The following is a 7,614-nucleotide window of genomic DNA, read 5'->3' as shown; positions in this document are numbered from 1 at the left end:
AAACATATAACAATATTCTTAACCATGCAAATTCAACTCCACTTTATCATAGATCTTCATAATTTGTAAATAGCCTTTGTTAAAATACCATGGCTTATCAATGCTACATGCCCAAAAACTCATAATTCATTTCACGTAACACTTGTTCATATGACTTTTCTTTCTTCAATTAATAAATTTCATTGAAAGAGAAGAAAGGTAATATCCTTTGATCTATGATTACTACTAAGAATATTCTAGAATATTCCATGGAGTTTAAATCTCTACCATTCCCCTAATAATTATTGATAATTAAATTAGCATTGTGGAAGCCCTATTCCAAAATAGACATGCTTATTGACACAACTAGGTGAAATGTAAATAAAATAAATGTGATTAGAATTTTAATAAAACTAGTACATCCATAAATTAAGTAGATGTCGATAAGCATCAATCCATGATAAACATCACACCTACTTCATGATACATCTCACATTGCCAAGATTAAAAAAAATCACAAAAATTAACTAAATTATAACATTATTTTCAATTATTATTATTATAAAAAGAATTAATATACAAGTTAAATATATATAATTAAAAAAAACATGTAATAATATTCTTCACCATGGAGATTCACCCCAACTTTACCATGGGGATTCTTAACCTGTAATACTATGGGTCCATCCTATGGCTTCTAAATACCACATGCTAAAAAAAAACCATGATTCATTTCCTATGATACTTGCTCATATTACTTTCTTTTTTAATTAATCAATTTAATTAAAACGGAAGAAAGAGCATAACTATTTTTGAGTATAATATTATAAAATATTCCATAATGGTTAAATCACCATCCAACAAATAATTATTTTAAAATATACACACTAATCGACCTAACAATTATCAGGTGGATGGTAGAGATTTAGCCTCCATAGATTATTCTAGAATATTCTTAGTAGTAGTCACATATCAAGGATGAGATTTATCTCAAAAGTAGTTATGCCTTTTGGTTCCCTATTAATTAAATTAAATTAATTAAAAAACACCATATGAACATGAATGATGGTTTTCTGGGCAAGTGGTATTAATAAGTCATAATATTGGTCCATAGCATTAAAAAAGCCTCTTTATAGAATAAGAATCTCTCCTTTATATATATATATATATATATATATATATATATATATCCAACCATTTAATTTATATGGTTGTGCTAGTTGAGTTAATTTTTATATTTTTTAAATCTTGACATTGTGAGATGTATCTGAGGTAAGCGTTTTGATACTTATAAACATTTACTAACCATTTAATTTATATATATTGAAAATTAAATTAAAATTTTAAAATCCCCATTTCAAAATAGAATAATAAGACACCCACAATATAAAAATTAAAATAAGAATACAATGAATCCCAAAAAACAAATATACAATGAACACATATTATCAAAGAAAATATATAATAAGAGATCTTGTCAAATTTAGTTTAATTTACAAAAGTAAACTTATCTTAAATGTTTAACTCTTTCCATGGAAGGAATTTGTCTTAAAGTTTTGTATGTTAATATGGATTTACTTTGATAAATATGATATTTTCATCAAAATATTGTTAAATTTGTTTTTATTTGTATTTAAATTCATTTTAAATGATAAAAAAAATCACATCATAATACTTTTTATATTTGATAAATTTGAAATTAAGATATATTTATTTTAATATATATAAAAAAAAAAATTCATATATTTAATAATCTATAAATTTATTCCCCATGGGGTATAATAGCACGGGCCCTCTCCCCCAACTCTTACATAATTAAAGGACAAGTATGCAGGCACCATGACATGCAAACAACTTGGCACATTGCATGCATGAGGGCCACTTCATCAACTCACACAGTGATGGAGTTAAGAACACTGTGTAAGGCTATACACCAGGTTGACACTATGTTGCATAAGTTGATACTACGGTGGAAGGTGGTAGTGATATGTGCTCCTCTAAGCATGATGGATTACATAAGGAGTAAGGGCACTCTCACGCAACCTTTCTAGGAGGTGGTAATCATCAAAGTCTCTCATCACAAATTTGATGGCACACTGCACAATCATAAGTGTAATTCAAAGCGACACACTACATCCCTATACATTGGCTAGTGCATTCAACCTCCTAGAAAAATAGATATCCTTGAACTTGGAAATATTGAGCATACCAAGGCACACTCAGAACTATATTAGGATTATGTCGAGTTTCCTGAGGATTGTTTCCTTTCTTAGTGGAGGTTCCCATTCTGTGCGTTTATGTGTTCTAGTCACTAACTTGGTGGTGGGCACCTTGGCATTCTAGGTAAGCCTTCTCATAGTCAAACTCTACCTCATTCACTTCGACTTATGTATATTTGGGTCATACTGTGGTTTTTCTATATTGTGGATTTTTCTTTCATTTGCAAGTTCACCAATTCGGGTTGGATTTCTTAGCTTCATCCATTCTTTGTGACTCTCCCCATAGAGTCCACTCCTAGCCTTCTTATTCACCCTCCTTGTTCTCTTTCTTCTATGCTCTCAAGTCCCTGCTCTATCATTCCTCTTTTCAACCTTTCTAAATTTATCTCTTCTAAGCTTATCCACCTTACTACGCCTAAATTCACAATTGTTATCCATTCTCTCTTTGTTTTTCCACTCTCTATCAACCATGTACCTCTTACTTTCCCTAGTTTACCACACAACGAGGAAGATCCACTATCTCTCCTAGAGGTAGGGGTAGGGGTCAGTCCTAAGCCTCAATGCCAACTCCAAATTATGTAGCCTCTACGTCCCAACTATGTGCTAAGGCATAAGCCATGGATACTATGGCTTGTTATGAGGACTTAATCCCAAAACTTGTCCGCTAATAAATTGACAGGATTGAAGTTGAAGTGCACTAAGAATGATGTTGTACTCTAGACCACCATGTGTGCGCTGAGACCAGAGACTGGATCCCTATCTTAGGCACTTCCATTGCTCACACTTTTTAGGCCATATGCAAGAAATTCATATTTATTGGCATACAAAATTCCTCATTGGGCATATTCTTACATATAGCAACAATGCCTAGCAAGAAAATGCTTTCAAGCTAGCGAAATTGGAGGAGAAACTAGAGGGATTGGATCATAAGTTGAATATTCTCCTCAACAAATGCATCAATAGTCCATTCCTTGGGAATGAGATTGGTTCTTAGAAAGCCCTTAAACCTAACAACTCAACACAATAATCTCTATGTATTTCCAAGTCTTTGCTTATAGTTCTTGCAATGTCTCTTATCCAGCTAGGCCATTGCAAGCTAGAAGTTGACCCAATTAGTATATGTGCTACTTTTTTTGTTTATCAGACGTTATAGTTCAGAAATGTCTTTGTAACCTCAAAATTTTGAATCTAAGTCTCTAGTTTGGTTTGCCACTATGCAGAATAATGTAACTTTTTGAAGCAGTAATAAAAAGTGCCTTACTTAAACAAAAGAAAAAACTCTATAAATCTAATGGCAAAGAAATTAACCTATAAAATAATATTATAAACATTATGAATATTTTGTAGGAGATTAGTTCATAAGTTATTATCATGCATACATATAATGATTGGATTTATTAACTTATAAAAGTACATATATTTTACGCTTCAATATTTAAGAATAACAATCAATTTTAATTTCTTTATTTTCATAAACAAACAAAATAATACTCTTACAATGATTATTTGAAAATCAATGAATCATACACAAACAAAGTTATAATGTTTATTATTTACATTTTAAATTGAAATAAAATAGTTTTTAAATATATTGTAAATATGGTAAAACAATTTTTAATTAGATCATGAATTTATGTCATCTAAAAAGATTTTTTAAATACATAAATAGATTCAACTCCCTAAAAAAAATCTCAACATTTAAATTATACATAATCTACAATTTAAACTCATAATTTTAACAATTCCATACCAAATTGTAAATAAATTTAACTCATATACAAAAAAATTTCAAAACATAACATAAATAACTAAAACATATACCAATTTTTTTCCAAAACATAAATACACAACTACTAAAACCTATAAAAAAATCAAAAACCTAAAATAAATAAACCACTTTATTTTAAACCACTACTAAAGTAATTGAATGTATTGATTTCAATCTTAAACATTTCCCAATAGGAAACTATATCAATTTAAATAATTATTAAGTGAACACATTAAACTAACTTGCATCACATATTACGCCCAAAAACATAATGCCAAAATAGTGAGGAAAAAAAATCTAAATAAAAAGAATGGGATTAGAATAAGAATGGGAATACATTTTTATAAATAAAATAAAAAAATATAAATAAAAAGAGTGTGATTAAAATATTATAAATATAAAATAAATCTCAATCAAATAAATATATATTAGTTAAAAGCAAACATATAATGAAATATATTTTCAAATTTAATTTTAAACTTTTTATGAGTAAAGTCATTTAGCTCTTCAACTTTCTTCGATGGGATATAAAAAAGATTAACATCTTTTACATTTTAAAAGGTATGTATTTTGAAAAAATGATATTTTAAATGTATGATAAATTTGAAATTGATATGAAATTATGTTAATAAATATGTTTTTGTTTGTTTGTTTGTAAATTGTAATTATTTTTTTATTTTTATTTTTTTAATGATATACATTTTATGTATATATATATTATTTTTTTAGTATACAATTCAACTAGAAAGATAAAAATATTCTCATTGAGATATTTGCTAAAAACTAAATGATAAATCCCTTCTTTTATGCTTATTTTTATCATTGCCATATTAAGAGTTTTACATCAAGAATTAAAATAACAAAAAGAAAAACACCACAACCACAAATTTTCCTAAGTATCATGTGGGAGAGGATTCCTAAAAGTTTTATGATAGAACTCATAGTTGTTGCCTTTTTTTAGTTCTCAAATCTACATGACACTATAGTTTCCTAAGTGTCATGTGGGAGAGGATTCTGAAAAGTTTTATGATAGAACTCATAGTTGTTGCCTTTCTTTAGTTCTCAAATCTACATGACACTATAGTCTATGATCAAGCCTTCCTTGGAGAGCTTGTCAACCTCTTGGTTTCGCTCCATGTAGAGATGTGAACAATAAGAGAAGAATGTGAATAAATCTTTTAGTAGTAAAGTGTCCTCTCGAAGCAAGACTGGAGTGATATTCTTGCATATTTGTGTTCTTTTTAACCAATTGATGATTAGTAGTGAGTCTCTAAAAATTTGTGAATGAGTGCAACCTTTTTCTAGCACAAAGAGAAGTAGGTTTTTGCAAGATTGAAGTTCTGCTAAGTTGTTTGATCCCAGACCCAAACCCATTTACACATGAACAAAGTGATTTTCCATCAAGTATAAAATAAACCCTCCACTGCTTTGTTGTCCTTGCTCTGAAGACGCCCCATTAAAGTATGCCCAGGGCTTGTTTTTGATCTGAGATTCAGCTACTATTACCCTTAGAGGGGCAACCCCTTTTTCCTACACAAAGAAGTTTGGAACAACTAAAGCTTCAACTGTTGTGTGTGTGGGATCAGAGAGTTTGTCGAAGATAGTTCGGTTCCTTGCTAGCGAAATCCCCCAGGTAATATTTTGGGGCAGTGCTTTGTACATGCGAGTTCCCACATTTGATAACTAGTCTTTCCAAGCTTCTTACAATGGAGCTCCCCTCCATTGCCCATTTTTCCCTTCAACACTCCTAATGTTGATAAATATGATATTTTCATAAGTTCTATTTTTACTTAGTTTTAATTTCAATTTAAATAATATTTTTTTACAATTCAATAAATCTAATCATTTTTAACTATGTAGATAAGCTTACCTATTTTGAAATAGAGCTTCTAGAATTTTAATTTTAATAAATAGATGGTAGGGATTTATTCTATGGAATATCCATGGAATATTTTTAATAGTAGTAAGGATATAGGGTTGAGATTTATCTAAAGGTTAGTTATGCTTTTTTCCCTTTTTAATTTAATTAAAAACTATTATAAAACTAACTTAGGTAAAATATTCGAAAATATTTTTGAAAATGAAATGAGTTAGGGTTTTTTAAGCACATAGTATTGATAAGTTATGGTATTAGTCCATAATATTGTAACAAAACATATTAGAAATTAAAAATCTTTATAGTAAAGTGGAGGTGAATCTTTATGGTTAAGAATTTTGTTATATATATATATACATTAATTCTTTTAATAACAATCATATAATCAAATGACTGGTAAACCTATATAAGCATCAACCTATGATAAAGATCAAAATACCTACTTCATAATAAATATCACATTAGCAAGACTATTATGTGGAGATTAAATCTTTACTGTCCACCTAATAATTATTTTAATAATTAAATTAAAATTTTGGAAGTCTTATTGCAAAATAAACATGCATATCAGCATAAATAATAATAATAATAATAATATTATTATTATTATTATTATAATTTAGTTAATTTTTTGCTTTTGTTTTTTGTTTTTGTTTTTTTTAAATTTTACTAACGTGAGATTATTTTCCATAAAAAACAACGTGTAATTTTATCCATTTAGAAGAGTAAAAATTACATTTTGCATTTTTATCCATTTAGAAGAGTAAAAATTACATTTTGCATATGCACATATTCCTAAAAAAACCAATAGAAAATAAAAATAAAAATTACATTTTGCATATGTCAGACATATTCCTCAAAAAACCAATAGAAAAATGATGAATGCCAACCAAAAAAACCCAAAAGCACCTACAAGCCCAACAACTTCCATTACAAATTAAGTCATAAAACCCATTACAAAACAAATCATAAAACCCTTGAAAATTTCCAACAAAACATATGAGACCACCCTTAAAAAAAAACAGGGCACATGCCACCTTAATATCCACAAAATCAAGCCCACAAATGGGGGCTAAAGAACAAGCGAAAAAAACCCTAGGGAAAACTCAGTGAAAGACCCACAACGTGGACCCATGAATGAAGCCACCAAGAAGACCAAAGATAGTAACAACGCAAAAATGGCTAACCCGCACCAACTAATGAAGCCACCAAGAAGACCAAAGATGGTAACACCACAAAAATGGCCCAAGCCTATCGCCTATCACGAGAAGCAACCCGGAAGGTCCAGAGCAACCAACTACCTCCACAAAATCGACATCGATAGATACAACAAAAGAGGGCCACAAATGACAACATGACAACGCGAAGAAACCCCGAGCAGACAACCTCGGAGCAGGAAACACCCACTACACACTCAAGACGTTGAAAAAGGCACCATGAAATGATATCAACAACACCAATAGAGTAGAAACACCGTGGTAGAAAGGTGAGGGCAGGCACGAACCAGGGGCCGAGTTAGCTAGGGTTCAACTAACTTGCCCCTACTCCCTCCACTCCCTTAATTAGCCCAAATTTTACTCATGATGTTTATTAATTTTTACTAATTATCTAATTTATACAACTAAATTATTATTTAATAAATAAAAAATTAAAATGAATTCTCATTATTATATAAAATTAAAATATTATTTTATGTAATTTTAATAATATTTTATATTAATCATAAAATTAATTTATTAAGTATTATTAAGTATATTAGGATAATATTTTAT

This window comes from Pinus tabuliformis, chromosome 1_1 (assembly GCF_031772625.1).
Source record: "Pinus tabuliformis cultivar Carrire ecotype Pingquan chromosome 1_1, CPIR1, whole genome shotgun sequence".
NCBI lineage: Eukaryota > Viridiplantae > Streptophyta > Pinopsida > Pinales > Pinaceae > Pinus > Pinus tabuliformis.
The sequence above is the reverse complement of the archived record's forward strand: the minus strand, read 5'-3'. Positions refer to the sequence as shown.